Source organism: Aotus nancymaae, unplaced genomic scaffold, assembly GCF_030222135.1.
Source record: "Aotus nancymaae isolate 86718 unplaced genomic scaffold, 86718_ANA_hifiasm-v0.15.2.pri h1tg000015l_0, whole genome shotgun sequence".
NCBI lineage: Eukaryota > Metazoa > Chordata > Mammalia > Primates > Aotidae > Aotus > Aotus nancymaae.
The window spans coordinates 2,040,294-2,057,437 of NW_026988426.1; positions in this window are offsets into that span (position 1 = coordinate 2,040,294).

Below are 17,144 nucleotides of genomic sequence, written 5' to 3' on the forward strand. Positions count from 1 at the left end.
CATTTTTAGGTTGTCTTTGCAGTTTCTCGATGATATCCTTTGAAACACAGAAGGTTTAAATTTTGATGAGGTCCAATTTGTCTGCTGTTTTCTTCTTTGATTGTTCTGTGCTTTAGGTGTCAGATCTAGGTACCTTCCTTTACTTTTAACCTAGAGGAGTTTCTTTTTTTTTTTTTGAGATGGAGTCTCTCTCTGTCACCAGGCTGAAGTGCAGCAGCATGATCTCGGTTCACTGCAACCTCTGCCACCCAGCTTCAAGTGATTCTCCTGCCTCAGCCTCCTGAGTGGCTGGGACTATAGGCATGTGCCACCATGCCTGGCTAGTTTTTGTATTTTTAGTAGAGACGGAGTTTCACCATGTTGGCCAGGATGGTCTCGATCTCTTGACCTTGTGATCTGCCTGCCTTGGCTTCCCAAGAAAGTGCTGCGATTACAGATGTGAGCCACTGCACCTGGCCCCTAGTGGAGTTTCTATATTTAAAGTGGGTTTGTTATAGATAACATATAGTTGCGTCTTGTTTCTTTTATCCACTCTGACAATCTCTGCTTTTTAAATGATACATTTATATTATTTGCATTTAAAGTGAGGATTTCTATAGTTGGATTAACATCTGCCATGTTTGTAGCTGTTTTCTATATTTTGCAGTTTGCTTATTTTTTGAGGTGGAGTCTTGCTGTGTCACCCAGGCTGGAGTGCAGTGGTGCAGTCTTGGCTCACTGCAACCTCCACCTCCCGGTTCAAGCGATTCTCCTGCCTCAGTCTCCCAAGTAGCTGGGATTATAGGAGCTTACCACCACACTCAGCTAATTTTTACATTTTTAGTAGAAACAGGGCTTCACCATGTTGACCAGGATAGTCTCGATCTCTGGACCTTGTGATTCGCCCGCCTCGGCCTCCCAAAGTGCTGGGATTACAGGTGTGAGCCACTGCACCTGGCCTTTTTGTCTTAATGGTTCTCCTAGAGTTTGTGATATACAGATGCTCTTTGACTTAGGTGGGGTTATGCCCCATTAAGCCCATCATAAATTGAAAATAGGATAAATGGAAGATATATTTCATACATGTAACCTACCAGACATCACCTCGTAGCATTGCCTACCTTAAACGTGCCCAGGACACTTACATGAGCCTCAGGCTGGCAAAATAACCTGGACACACACAACACTGTATGGTATGGGTTGTCTACCCCAGCAATCACGTGGCTGCCTGGGAGCTGCAGCTGCTCAGCGTTGAGAGAGTATTGGACTGTATAGTCCTAGACCCAGATGACATTGGAATTCAAAGTGTGGATTCTACTGAATGTGTATCACTTTCACACCATCGCAAAGTCAAAAAATTGTAAGTTGAGCCACTGCAAAGTGGGGATTGTCTGAACATTTTCTCTTTTTTTTTTCTCTCTCCTCCCTTCCTTCTCTCCTTCCCTCTCTCTCTCTCCCCTTCCTTCCTTTTCTCCTTCCCTCTCTCTCTCCTTCTCTTTCTCTTCTCTTCCTTCTTTCTCTCCTTACCTTTCTCTTTCCCTCCCTCCTTTTCTCTCTCCCTCTTTCTCATCTCTTTCCTTTCTCTTCTTCCCTCTCTCCCTCCCTCTCTCCTTTCCTCTTTCTCTTTCCTTCTTTCCTTCCTTTCCTCTCTCCCTCCCTCTCTTTCCTTCCTTCCTTCCCCCTCTCTCCTTCCTTCCCTCCCTCTCTCTGCCTCTTTTTTTCTTTTTGTAGCAGGGTCTCACTCCATCCAGGTGGGACACCATGAACACAGCAGTTAGATGGAACATAGGCTGGGCATTGGGCAGAACTGAGTGTGAATGGCAACACTGACCTTGAGATTTGACTTTGGCCTTAGGCAAGTCACTTCTCTGAGCCTCTGTTTCCTCATCTGCAAGGCAGTAATAACATGTACCTTGCAGGGAGGTTGTACAAAGTGAAGGAGATGATAACATGCTCAACCTGGTCCAAACCTGCTGCAAATTGCAGCTGTGATGATGATAACTAGGTCCCTGCGTGACATTGCTCTCTCATTAGTCACCCTCCACCCACCCACTCCAACCCAAATGCAGAACAGCTGCTGGCAGGTCCCCTTGGGCTCACATCTGCCCTTGACCTAGAATAGGCAGTTGCTAGCTTGTTTCTTTTCTTTTTTGAGACGGAATTTCACTCTTGTTGCCCAGGCTGGAGTGCAATGGCGCAATCTTGGCTCACCGCAAACTCTGCCTCCCGGGTTCAAGAGATTCTCCTGCCTCAGACTCAATGAGTTTCAGCTGGGATTACAGGCATGCACCACCATGCCTGCTAATTTTGTATTTTTAGTAGAGACGGGGTTTCTCCATGTTGGTCAGGCTGGTCTTGAGCTCCTGACCTCAGGTGATCTGCCCGCCTTGGCCTCCCAAAGTGCTGGCATTACAGGCATGAGCCACCTTGCCCAGTCTTGTTTTTTTTTCTTTCTCTGACTGAGATCATCTTTCAGCCTCATTTTTATACCTCAGGGTAGGGTTAACCCTGCCAGACTTGGGGACAGGCTGTGTGGCTTGCTCCGTTTGTCCCGGAAGTCCTCAGGACCCATAACCTTGAAGGAGCCCCTCTGAGGCACCCAGGAAGCCTGGCTTCAAAGCCATGAGGTGTGCATGTTTGCCTTTGATTGAGAATAACTAGTCTAGTGCACCTGTCTTCAATTTAGATAGGAGCCCACAGTTTGTCAAGAGAGAAATGGATTCGGGGCATGGGAGGAAACGATCCAGTGCTCTTCAGGTTTGAATGGTGAACAGATGTGCAATTCCCAGCTCTTCCGGGCTGTGGTCCGCAGACATGAGAATCGCCTGCACACCCTCCGCTTTGCATAATGAGAAGGAACAAGGTTGGAATAGACCCAGGGAATGTGCCCACAGGGTGTGCCCACTGGAGTCACCTTCAGAAAAGGCTCTGTCTAAAGAGAAGAACCAGATTTCTGAGAGCAAGGAATTGATTTCTGGTTGGATTGTAAGATCCGCAGGCTGGCCACCCTGGTGGCCCTCCTGCTCTGCTGATGTGTCCCCACGTAACTGCCCCCTCATCTCAGCAGTTCAGATGATTACAGACACATCCCCCATCTCAGCTGGCAGCTGATGGGGCCCCTGATTCCAGGAGACTTTCGGCTGGGGAGAGGCTCGGAGGGGAGGGGCTGCAGGGAAGGTATTAGAGCTGGGTGCGGTGGCTCACGCCTGTAATTCCAGCACTTTGGGAGGGCAGGATCCAAGGTGGGCGGATCACAAGGTCCAGAGATTGAGATCATCCTGGCCAACATAGTGAGACCCCATCTCTACTAAAATATACAAAATTTAGCTGGGCATGGTGGTGGGTGCCTGTGATCCCAGCTACTTGGGAGGCTGAGGTAGGAGATCATTTGAACCAAAGAGGTGGAGGTTGCAGTGAGCCGAGATCGTGCCACTGCACTCCAGCCTGGTGAGACAGCAAGACTCTTTCTCAAAAAAAAAAAAAAAAAGGGTATTAGAGGCACCATCTGCAACAATGCCTGGGTCAAAGCCCCTGCCCCCCAGTCCAGTGGGGAGACTACCTCTTCATGCTCAAAGTAGAACCGCTTTGAAGGGAGACAGGGGCCTTGTAGGGGAGACACTTTCCTGGTAGAAAGGCCCCAGCCCCCAGCAGGGGAGGCTGAGATCCAGGCCTGGGCACTGCTGGGTCCTGGGATTAATGGTCTCTCATTTCCAAATCCATATGTTGAAATTGTAAACCCGAGAACTCCAGAATGTGACTTTGTTTAGAAATGGGTTCTTTACAGAGTTATAAATGAGGCTGGGTGTGGTGGCTCGTGCCCATACTTCTAAAAGTGTGGGAGGCTGAGGTGGGAGGATCACTGGAGCTCGGTAGTTTGAGACCAGCTTGGGCAACAAAGTGAGACCCAAACTCTACAAAAAAAAAAAAAAAAAAAAAAAAAAAAATCAGAAAGTTAACTGGGCACGGTGGCTCCCGCCCGTAATTCCAGCACTTTGGGAGGCCAAGGTGGGAGAATCACTTGAGTCCAGCATATAGAGACTAGCCTGGGCAACATAGTGAGACCCCGTCTCTAAAAAAACAATAAAATTAGCTAGTCATGGTAGCACCCACCTGAGTACCAGCTACTCGAGAGGCTAAGGTGGGAGATTGGGGCTGCAGTGAGCTGTGATTGTGCCACTGCACTCCAGCCTGGGCAACACAGCGAGACCCTGTCTCAAAACAAAAACAAAAACAAAAACAAAAAACCTAACCAAAAACCTGAGGGTGGTTTTGAGAAACCTCTGAACTTACATAGTTGGAGTCTTGCAGCTTGGCTAACACTGGATACAAGCCCAAACCACCAGGGGGCAGTGGAGAGGGGATGGGCCTGGCTCAGGTAAGAAAGTCTCCTCTTGGAACAAATGAGTGTTCTTGTCCCAGATATAAGAGGGGACAACCCAGACATCTCGTTATTAGCTCATGTTCCTTTCCCTCTTCTTTTTCTGAGCTGGAACTAAGAGCCTCTCCACTCTACCAAGGCAGAAGGCTGATAAAAATGCACTGTGGGCCAGGCGTGGTGGTTCACACCTGTAATCCCAGCACTTTGGGAGGCCAAGGCGGGCGTATCACCAGGTCAGGAGTTCGAGACCAGCCTGACCAACATAGTGAAACTCCATTTCTAATAAAAAAAAGAAATAGAAAAATTAGCCGGGCATGGTGGTGCATGCCTGTAATCCCAGCTACTCAGGAGGCTGAGGCGGGAGAATCGCTTGTACTTGTGAGGTAGAGGTTGCAGTGAGCCGAGATTGTGCCATTGCACTCCAGCCTGGGCGACAGAGCGAGACTCTGTTTCAAAAAAAAAAAATGCACTGTGAACCCCCACCAGTGAGATCATTGTTCTCCTGAACTTCTTTAATTCTTTGTTTTCAAATATTGATGAAAGGAGTGTTTCTAGACCCAAATATAGTGTTAAACCTGAAGATGCCCTCATGGTAGAATAAGTCACTGTATGGCCAAGAGTGATTAGAATTCATGAAACCTACAGGATGATCTCTCCCTGCAGCTGGGCCACCTTTTTAGGGTTATTATTAAGGAGCTGGTTTTGGGGAGGGAGGGATGTCCTGTTTTCTATTTTCTGCTTGGCTTGGACTCCTGATAAGGACACACGGATAATTCCCTTTTATTGCATCTGAGCTACCTCCAGGTTTCCACAACTCTGCAGTCATTAAAATACCATGGAAGACCGGGCGTGGTGGCTCACACCTGTCATCCCATCACTTTGGGAGGCTGAGGCAGGCAGATCACCTGAGGTCAGGAGTTTGAGACCAGCCTGGTCAACATGGCAAAACCCTGTCTCTACTAAAAATACAAAATTAGGCCAGCTGCGGTGGCTCACATCTGTAATCCCAGCACTTTGGGAGATTGAGGCATGTGGATCACCAGGTCAGGAGTTCAAGACCAGCCTGGCCAACATAGTGAAACTCCATCTCTCTCTACTAAAAATAAAAAAATTGGCTGGGCGTGGTGGTGGGCACCTGTAGTCCCAGCTACTCAGGAGGCTGAGGCAGGAGAATTGCTTGACCCGGGAAGCAGCAGTTGCAGTGAGCCAAGATGGCACCAATGCACTCCAGCCTGGGTGACAGAGTGAGCCTCCATATCAATCAATCAATCAATCAATAATATGGAAAACTAATGGTACCCCAAAATCACCACCTAGGAAATTAACTTTCTCACTGTTTGAAGACAACCGTCAGAGTGTTTCCTTGTCAGTGCACAGCAGCCTTAAACCCTTGGTCTGGTTTCCTTTCATCTTGATTCATCTACTGAATTCTTGAGAGGATTCCACTTTGCAAATGTAATTGACCATACCCAAAACAAAGGCCGTTGATGGCTTCGAGAGAGAGCATGTGTATACAGCATTTGATGGGCTAATTTTACCGTGTTTTAATTACAACCCTGGATGGCATAATAAATTTGTGTTCAATTAGGCTTAAGCCATCAACTGCTGAATACATTATACATTTTGTTAAATCAGCCCAACTGATGTTATAAGCTTCACCATAATATCAAGCAAAGACACTGTCGTCAGATGAACTTAGCCTTCCGATCCCTACTCAAACATGTATGCATAGACACAGAACTGGTTAAATAAAGAAATAACTTTATCATCAATATGAATGTCGACATAAAATCAAAGCATGAAGTGTAGAGCAAAATCACAATAGATCTGTAAAGCTCTCTGCCTGCACACCTATAAGCTACAGAAACAGAGTTCAGGCAAAACTCACTCCCCTGCTGAGCGGGAGGAAGCAGAAAAGATTCAGACTTGAGCACGACAACTGTGACCCATAGCGGCAGCAGATACTTTGAATGAGGTACAGATTCGTTCACTATTCTAGCTCTTTTTTTTCTAGCTGGAAAAGTAAACCAAAATGAGGATGAAGAACTGGGGTGGACATCACTAGTGTTCACCAATATCCCATTCTCCTCTCCTTCCTAGCACAGGGAAGCCACATACCCTTGCCGGTAGGTCAGTCTGTGTAACTAGATTTGGCCAATGATACACAGTATAAGAAATGGCATGTGTACCTTTTGGGCCGAGGCACTGAACTGATGGCTCGATTCTCCAGTCTCTCTTCTTCCCTTGTCTTGATGATTGAGAAGGCCTCCATTAGCCTGGATCCCTGAGTGACTGTGTGGAGGAAAGCATGTCCAGCCTCTCCTCCTGGCCCTGTCTGCATATGCTGGATATACACTATGAGCTAGTAAGAAATCACTGTTGTTGTTGTTTTTTGGTTTTTGAGATGGAGTCTTGCTCTGTTGCTCAGGCTGGAATGCAGTGTCGGGATCTTGGCTCACTGTCACCTCCATCTCCTGGGTTGAAGTGATTCTCCTACCTCAGCTTTCTGAGTAGCTGGCATTACAGGCGTGTGCCACCATGTCCGACTAAGAAATCATTGTATTAAGTCACTGAGATGTTGGAGTTATTTGTTAATGCACAAAGCCTCTCTTAATGACTAATATAAGAATTAAAAAATAATTCTTGAGGCTGGGCCCGATAGGCTCATGCTTGTAATTCCAGCACTTTGGGAGGCTGAGGTGGGAGGATTGCTTAAGCCCAGGAGTTCAAGACCAGTTTGGGCAACATAGTGAGATCCTGTCTCTACAAAAATTTAAAAAAGGAAATTAGCTAGGTGTGGTGGTGCATACCTGTAGTCCCAGCTACTCTGGAGGATGAGGTGAGAGAATTGCTTGAGCCCAGGAGGTTGAGGTTATAGTGATCTGTGATTATATCACAGCACTAACAGAGCAAGACCTTGTCTAAAAAATAATAATTGAAATATGGTAAAACTCAAGAGAACATCAGCTTGGGCCATCAATTTATTGTGTCTCTGATGAGAGAGCTTTGATGAAGCCAAGGCATCTCTTGGACAGCTTGGGATCATTATTTTTGCCATTAATGGGTAATGTAAACTAATATGCCACTGTGTCTTAAGTCTGTCTCTTGGCACCTGGGCCATAGTTTCGACCTGACCTTCTTAGGTCCTATGATTATAAAATGAGGCTAGAACTTCATTCATTCATCCATTCATCCATCCATCCACTCATTCATTCATGTATTCTGAGCATCAGGATATATTAGGGACTGTACCAGGAGCTGAGGGGGAGTTATTGGGAGATCATCAAGTGGTAGGCGCTGTGCCACATGTTTCATGCATTATCAGACTTAATGCTCTCCCCACTACACGTGGCAGGAGCCATCCTCATCTGCATTTTAGGGAACTGGAAGAAGGAAGGAACTTGTTCAAGGTGCACCTCCAGGAAGCTGCCGAAGCAGAATTGGAGCCTGACCTTTGGACCTGAGAACCTGCACTTTAGCCACCGCCCAGTGGTAGCAGAATGACCGCCTGCCAGTCATGCTTCTGAAACGCCAATCTGTTTTTGTTACTCCTCCCCTCAAGCCCTTCACAGACTCCCTACTGCTCTTGGGATAAAGTCTCATCTCCTCAGCCTAGCTTCAAGGCCCCTGCAAATAGGTCCCTGCCTTCCTGTACCACCCCACCTTGAACATACGATTCTGCTCCTTTCTGTCTCAGTGGCTTTAGGATTGTTTCCTTTGCTGTATTCACCCTGCCCCATCAGTGTTACATTTATGTCCAGCTGTGAGACCTTTGGAGCTGACTCCCAGGCTACTCACCCATCCATGTGGGTACGTGGGCTGCTGGGTGTTGGTGCCCATCACATGATTCTCCCACTGGACTCACTGTGAGGCCATGAGCTCCTCTTTTCCAGGTAAAATTATTTGTGGGCTACCTGGGGAAGATATTCCAGCCATCCCAGGAAGGTGTGAATTAAACCTTACAGAACACATAGACTTTAAGAGGCGCTGAGGCCAGGTGTGGTGGCTCATGCCTGTAATCCCAGCACTTTGGGAGGCTGAGGCACATGGATCACAAGGTCAGGAGTTCAAGACCAGCCTAGCCAACATGGTGAAACCCCATCTGTACTAAAAATACAAAAATTAGCCAGGCATGGTGGTGTGTGCCTGTAATCCCAGCTACTGGGGAGGCTGAGGCAGGAGAATGGCTTGAACTCAGGAGGTAGAGGTTGCAGTGAGCTGAGATCACACCACTGCACTCCAGCCTGGGTGACTGAGCAAGACTCCATCTCAAAAAAAAAAAAAAAAAAAAAAAAAAGAGGAGCTGAGTGGAAGGGCACAGAGGCTCTTGCCTGTAAATCTTTGGGAGGCTGAGGCAGGAGGATCACTTGAGGCCAGGAGTTTGAAACTAGCCTGAGCAACACAGCAAGACTCTGTCTCCACAAAATATCAAAATAAGTTAGCCAAGCATGATGGTGCATGCCTGTGCTCCCAGCTGCTCAGGAGGGTGAGGTGGGAGGATCACTTGAGCCCGGGGGTCGACGCTGTAGTGAGCTATGATCGTACCACTGTTCCCCAGCCTGAGCAACAGTGAGACCCTGTCTCAAAAAAAAAAAAAAAAGCAGCTGAGTATAAGGGTGGTTCTGTAGACTTTAAAATTATAGTGTCAGGCGGGTGGATCACGAGGTCAAGAGATTGAGACCATCCTGAGCAACATGGGGAAATCCCATCTCTACTAAAAATACAAAAATTAGCTGGGTGTGGTAGCGTGCATCTGTAGTCCCAGCTACTCAGGAGGCTGAAGCAGGAGAATTGCCTGAACCTGGGAGGCGGAGGTTGCAGTGAGCCGAGATTGTGCCATTGCACTCCAGTCTGGCGCCTGGCAACAGAATAAGACTCTGTCTCAAAAAAAAAAAAAAAAATTATAGTGTCAGGGGCTCTGCACAGTGGCTCACAACTGTAATCCTAGCACTTTGAGAGAATGAGGTAGGTGGGTCATTTGAGGTTAGGAGTTCAAGACCAGCCTGGCCAACATGGTGAAATCTGGTCTCTACAAAAGTTAGCTGGGTGTGGTAGCAGACGCCTGTAATCCCAGCTACTCCAGAGGCCGAGGCTTGAGAATCACTTGAAGCCAGAAGGCGGAGGTTGCAGTGAGCCAAGATTGCGCTACTGCACTGTAGCCTGGGCGATAGAGCGAGACTCTATCTCAAAAAAAAAGTGTCAGACTTTTAGTTAAAACCACTTACCCCTCTCTTTCTCTTCCTCGGCGTCCGTTCCTCCTGTAGCACTGGCATGGTTCACTCCTGGCTGGCCACCCACCTGGGATCAAGGTCCTTCAACTTCGTCTCCTGGGCCCAGTTCAGTGCCTGCTGCGTAGCAGGACTCAGAATCTCCAAATGTGCCCCCTGTGGGGGTGACTCTGGCAGATCTGAAATGACAGACAGCCCCTCGGTGGGGCAACCACAAGTCCCAGCAACGCCAGCCCCGGCTCCGAGAAGCAAAATCCATCCCTCAACAGAGGCTCAGCTGCTCCTATGAACAGAGAGTCGTGGCCGCCTGCAGCTGATTAGGCCCTTTTAATCCTGAATAGCGGGGATTAGCACTCATGGTCCTTTGTGGTTAAAGAGGACACAGCTGAAGGAAGAGCCGGAAAGAGCCGCCTCTTTCCGCCGAAACTCGGCTCAACACCTAAATCTCCAGAGGCTGGATGCTCTGCAGGTGGTATATTTATCCAAGCAAAACCTCCACCTCCCAGGCCCACCCTAGAACTTGATCGGAACCTGGAGGTGACGCCTGTCACTTCAAAATGTTCCACTGGGGTGATGCCTAGATTCTGGAACTGATGACCAGACCAGCTCACACTCTCCTTTTCATCCCTATTTGCCTCCAACACCAGGGTGGTGGATGTTTTCTGGGGGTCAGGAAGCGTCAGTGTTCTTCCCAGATGTAGCCATCTCTCCCCAGGGCAGCTGTTCCCCAATCCTGGCTGTGCGTTTCAATCACACTCTTTAGGGTGAGGCCCACGCATCAGTGTTTTTGTTTGTTTGTTTGTTTCTTTGAGATGGAGTTTCGCTTTTGTTGTCCAGGCTGGAGTGCAATGGTGCGATCTCGGCTCACAGCAACCTCCACCTCCCGGGTTCAAGCGATTCTCCAGCTTCAGCCTCCCGAGTAGCTGGGATTACAGGCACCCGCCACCACACCCAGCTCATTTTTGTATTTTTAGGGGGTTCACCATGTTGGTCAGGCTGCTCTCAAACTTCTGACTTCAGGTTATCTGCCTGCCTTGGCCTCCCACAGTGCTGGGATTACAGGTGTGTGCCACAGTGTCCAGACTCTGCATCAGTGTTTTTTAAGCTTGCACATAAGTCCAGTGTGCAACCCAGCTTGAGAACCACTCCCTTAAGGAGAACTGAGGGAGGCAGGCACAGACTTCCAGGCACAAAGCAGGAGGAAGCCAGGCTGGACTTGACACTTGATCCTTTGGAAGAGGGTCCTGCTGCTTCTTCTATCCCTGCCTCCCCAGTGTCCAAGTGTCCAGACAACAAAAATGCTGCTATCTGTTACTCTCGAGGCCAAGGTGGGAGGATCAACCTGGGCAGCACGGTGAGACCCGACTCTACAAAGAGTTTAAAAATTAGCCATGTGTGGTGATGCATGCCTGTAGTCCCAGCTACTTGGGAGGCTGAGGTGGGAGGATTGCTTGAGCCCAACAGGTCAAGACTGGGCAATATAGTGAGACCCCATCTCTACAAAAGATAAGATGAAATAAAATCAGCTAGGCATGGCGGCACATCCCTATCATCCCAGCCACTCGAAAGGCTAAGACTGGAGAGTCACTTGAACCCAGAAGTTTGAGATCAGCCTGAGCAACATAGTGAGATCTGACCCTACAAAAAAATTTAAAAAAATTACCCATGGGTGATGGTGTGCACCTGGAGTCCCAGTTACTCGGAAGGCTGAGGCGGAAGGATTGCTTGAGCCCACGACATGGAGGCTGCAGTGAGCTATGATCATGCTGCTGTACTCCAGCCTGGGTGACAGAGTGAGAACCTGTTTCTGGAAAAAAAAAAGATGCTGCTATCAGAGGAAGGAGACAGGATATTCTGCAGTTATAGGAGGTGTTGGAAATAGATGCTTGGTGCTGCAAAAAAAAAAAAAAAAAAAAAAAAATTAGCACTGAGGCAAAGGATCTTTCAGCAACACAATTTTCCCTTCCTGGACTGCATGAAGGGTACTCCCAGTAGCCATCAGGTTGTGAGAGTACAATGAACAAAGGGAATACACACATATTTATCCCTTACGCATTTGGGGTCATCATTACTGTGGTGTCCGATCTCCATTGGCTGGAGCCAGACCTCACAATCTAAACTAAAACTCGATTGGCTAACAACTGAAAACTTTTCTAAACAGGTAAAAGCAATGGAGAGCTGGGACATGGTTGTGAGCACATCCAGCACAGATATCTTGGTTAAAGTACACGGACATAGAATGTACTGCGTGCCTGTAAGCATGGCATGTCTCACAGCTACATAGGATAGGGCTTAACAAAGAGTTATTAGCACACTTATTCTTTAACAAGAAAGGAAACTTAAAAAGGAAATTTACTTCCCACAGGAGAGGTCTGGAAGACATGTCTCTGAGAAGGTATCTCTGGAGAACCTGTCTGTTGATTTCAGGAGGCAGTAACTAGTTGCAGGGTGACTGATCCGGCTTCTCCTCCTTGCTACGACCTCCTGAATTTCAACCAGCCTTCTTCTCAAGTCCACCGCTCAAGTCCATTCTGGTTTTGTTGTGACATAGAGGAAGAGGCCCTGGACTCGGACTAAACACACCTGGACTTTGATCATTAATCACTGGCTCTGTAATAATGGGACATTTACTGAACCTATCTGGACCTCAATAACCTCATCTGTAAAATGGGGATAATAAATAATAGCTCCTTTGCCAGGCCCAGGCGGGACTCAGGTGATCCTGTTTCTGAAAGTGCTCAGACAGCATGGGACACAGCTGTCATTCATTATTTGTTCATTTTCATTCATTATTTGTTCATTTGGCAAACGTTTTTCCTTTTTCCATTTTTTTTTTTTTTTTTTTTTTTGAGATGCAGTTTTTCTCTTGTGGCCCAGGCTAGAATGCAGTGGCGTAATCTTGGCTCACTGCAACTTCCACCTCCCGGGTTCAAATGATCCTCCTGTCTCAGCCTCCTGAGTAGGTGGGATTACAGGCGCCTGCCACCATACCCAGCTAATTTTTTTGTATTTTGTAGAGATGGGGTTTCACCACGTTGGCCAGGCTGGTCTTGAATTCCTGACCTCAGGTGATCTACGTGCCTTGGCCTCCCAAAGTGCTGGGATTACAGGCGTAAGCTGCTGTGCCTGGCTTTTTTTTTTTTTTCCTTTGAGATGGAGTTTTTATCTTGTTGCCCAGGCTGGAGTGCAGTGGTGTAATCTCGGCTCGCTGCAAACTGTCTCCCAGGTTCAGGCAATTCTACTGCTTCAGCCTTCTGAGTTGCTAAGATTACAGGTATGCACCACCACACCTGGCTACTTTTTATATTTTTAGTAGAGACGGGGTTTCACCATGTTGGCCAGGCTGGTCTCAAACTCCTGACCTCAGGTGGCAAATGTTCTCTAAGTGCCCCTGCTGGGAAAGATATTCCACACATCCCAGTAAAGTGTGAATTAAACCTCATGGAACACGTAGCCTTTAAGAGGACTTGAGTGGCTGCTTACAGTGGCTCATGCCTGTAATCCCAGCACTTTGGGAGGCTGGGGCAGGAGGATTGCTGGAGTCCAGGCATTTGTGACCAGCCTGGGCAATGTAGTAAGACTGTCTCTACAAAATATCAAAATAAGTTAGACAGACGTGGTGGTGCATGCTTGTGTTCCCAGCTACTCAGGAGGCTGAGGTGGGAGCATTGCTTGAGCCCAGGAAGTTGAGGCTGCAGTGAGCAGTGATCGTGCCACTGCGCTGCAGCCTGGGTGACAGAGAGAGACCCTGTCTCAAAAAAAAAAAACAAAACCAAAACCAAAACAAACAAACAAAAAAAGATGAGCTGAGTGTAGTGTGGTTCTCCAGACTTTAAAATTAAAGTGTCTCCAGATGCAGTGGCTCATGCCTGTAATCCCAGTACTTTGGGAGGCTGAGGTGTGTGGATCACAAGGTCAGAAGTTCGAGACCAGCCTGACCAACATACTGAAACCCCATCTCTACTAAAAATACACACACAAAAAAAAAATGATCTGGGCATGGTGGCAGGTGCCTGTAATCCCAGCCACTCTGGAGGCTGAAGCAGGAGAATCACTTGAACCCAGCAGGCAGAGGTTGCAGTGAGCCGAGATCACACCATTGCACTCCAGCCCGACTCTATCTCAAAAGAAAAAAAAAAATCAAAGTGTCAGATTTGTACCTATCACCCTTACCCCTCTATTTCTCTTCTTTCTTTCTGCCTCTTTAAAGTGTCTTTTTTTTCTTTTTGTGGCTACAGAGACCATTTTAGTGTTAGCAGCATTATTTCCTATTCAGTTTTCTTTCCAACAATAAAACCCTCATTGGAATCTCCATTTATGAAGATACCTGAAGTTCTTTATGCATTGACACTTTAAATCAAATATTTTAAAACTGGTCATGGGGCCAGGTGTGGTGGCTTATGCATACAATCTCAGCACTTTGGGAGGCCAAGGCCAGCAGATCACTTGAGGTCAGGAGTTTGAGACCAGCCTGGCCAAAATGGTGAAACCCGTCTCTACTAAAAATACAAAAATTAGCCGGGCATGATGGTGGGCATCTGTAATCCCAGCTGCTTGGGAGGCTGAGGCAGGAGAATCGCTTGAACCTGGGAGGAAGAGGTTGCAGTGAGCCAAGATCACGCCGCTACAATTCAGCCTGGGCAACAGAGTAAGACTTTGTCTCCAAAATAAATAAAATAAAATAATAATATAAACAAAACTGGTCACGGGAAAAGCAGTAAATCTGTGACTGGACTTAAGACTGAACAAATAATAATAAAAAAACTCACATCAAAGTAATAAACAATGGTAATTCCAGTGACTCATTAGAGTTCAAGATGCCTAATCATAGCAGATAAGTATTTTAATAAGAAGAGAGAGGAAGAGGAGAAATTGAAATTAAAATGTTTGTTTTTCTTCCTTTGAGTCAGTGTTTTCTCTTTATTTGAATCTCATCATAGTGATTTTAGATGATTAGCTCTTGAGGGGAGAGTTCTGGATCACTCTGGTTTTTTTTTTTTATTTTTGTTTTTGAGATGGAGTCTAGCTCTGTTGCTAGGTTGGGGTGCAATGGTGCAATCTCGGCTCACTGCAACCTCTGCCTCCCGGGATCAAGCAATTCTCCTGCCTCAGCCTCCCGAGTAGCTGGGAGTACAAGCGTGCACCACCATGCCCAGCCATTTTTTTTTTTTTTTTTTTTTGGTATTTTTAGTAAAGATGAGGTTTCACCATGTTGACCAGGATAGTCTCGATCTCTTGACCTCCTGATCTGCCCGCCTCTGCCTCCCAAAGTGCTGGGATTACAGGCATGAGCCACCGCACCTGGCTAAGCACCCTGGTTTTGATGAATGAATTCGGTCAGAGAATGTACTTGGAGGGGCAGAAGCTGAAAGAAAATAAACATGATTGTAAGCAATCATTGGGTGTGTTTGAGTCATGTCCAAAAAAACCTCCCACTCCTTTTTTTTGCTAGCACCTACCTTGTTTTTGGGCTTATATAGAGTTCCCTTGGCATAACTAACTCTATCTTAAAAAATCCACCATTTTATATTTCTTTCTTCTATTTTTTTGAGACAGTCTCACTCTGTTGCCCAGGCTGGACTGCAGTGCTGCGATCTCGGCTACTTTGTTTGTTGTGAAATACTTAGCCTATGACATTTATGTATTGGCAGGGCATGGTGGCTCAAGCCTGTAGTCCTAGCACTTTGAGAAGCCAAGGTGGGTGGAGGAGTTTGAGGTCAGGAGTTCCAGACCAGCCTGACCAATATGGCGAAACCCTGTCTCCACTAAAAATACAAAAAATAGCCAGGTGTGATAGCACACGCCTATAATCCCAGCTACTTGGGAGGCTGAGGCAGGAGAATCACTTGAACCCAGAGGGTGAAGGTTGCAGCGAGCTGAGATCGCACCACTGCACTCCAGCCTGGGCAACAGAGCAAGACTTCATCTAGAAAACAAAACAAAACATTTATGTGTTAGTTGAGTACACTCTTATGCCTGGTTTATAATATTAACTGACTTGAGAAAAGGCTTGAGCCTGTGTGCCTGCAGGCTTGCGCATGATTGCACCACTGGACTCCAGCCTGGGTGACAGAGTGAGACCCTGTCTCTAAAAAAATTAAATAATTAAAATTTAAAGGCTGGGCGCAGTGGCTTACACCTGTAATCCCAGCACTTTGGGAGGCTGAGGCTGACGGATCATGACCAGTCTGACAAACATGGTGAAACCCCATCTCTAGTAAAAATACAAAAATTAGCCAGGTGTGGTGGCTACACCTGTAGTCCCAGCTACTTGGAAGTCTGAGGCAGAAGAATCACTTGAACCCGGGAGGGGGAGGTTGCAGTGAGCCAAGATTGCACCACTGCACTCCATCCAGCCTGGGCGACAAAGTGAGACTCCGTCTGAAAAAAATATATAAAATAAAACAAAAAATGATAAAAACCAAAACCCTCCAAGAACGCAACATTGAAAACAGGTAAAGGTGGAATTATTCAACTAGCAGTGAAGGTGGGCAGCTTGGAGCACCGCTCCCCCCCGCACCACACCACCACTAAACTCCCCTTGGGGCACTACAAAGGTCCCTAAGGTGACTCTGCTAGGGTTCCATCAGGGACAGTTTGGAAATCAGTGATTTCCCCATTGATCCCATTTTGTAGCTGTAAAAACAGCCCAAGGGAGAGGAAGGGGTTTCTCAAGATCACGGTGGGTATGGGCCAGTGGCTTAGTTTGCAGTCTTCAGTCTCCAGGAGGCTGCTGCTCAAATGCAGGTGTTGTCTGAGGAGGTTAACGTTGAACACCCTCTTGTGGCTGGTCCTGTGCCCTGCAGACTGTCATCTCTAACAGGGGAAACTGATGGACAGGTGGGCTGTGATGGGGACCCATGCCACCAGGGCTGGTTGCAAAGGTGGCTTTTTCCTTTCCCTCCCTCCATTCTGAGTCCTTGACATATATGTGCACATCTGCATTTATGTCCAAACCCATGGCACAGAATGACATCGGGTCTTTTTTTTTTTTTGAAAGAAGGAATCTTGTTCCATTGCCCAGGCTGGAGGCTGGAGTGCAGTGGTGCAGTCACAGCTCACTTCAGCCTTGACCTCCCAGACTCAAACAGTCCTCCCACTGCAGCCTCCTGAGTAGCTGGGACTACAGGCACACACCACCACGCCTGGCTAGTTTTTGTGTTTTTGTAGACACAGGGTCTCCCTATGTTGCTCAGCTGGTCTCGAACTCCTGGGCTCAAGTGATCCACCTGCCACAGTCTCCCAAAGTGCTGGGATTACGGGTGTGTGCCACTATGCCAATATTGGGGATTTTAATTAATTTTTATTATTTTTTGTTTTATTTATTTTATTTTTTGAGACGGAGTCTCACTCTATTGCCCAGGTTGGAGTGCAATGGCATGATCCTGGCTCACTGAAACCTCCATCTTCTGGGTTCAAGTGATTCTCCTGCCTCAGCCTCCAGAGTAGCTGGGGTTACAGGCGCCTGACACCACACACAGCTATTTTTTGTATTCTTTTTAGTAGAGATGGGGTTTCACCATGTTGGCCAGGCTGGTCTCGAACGCCCAACCTCGAGA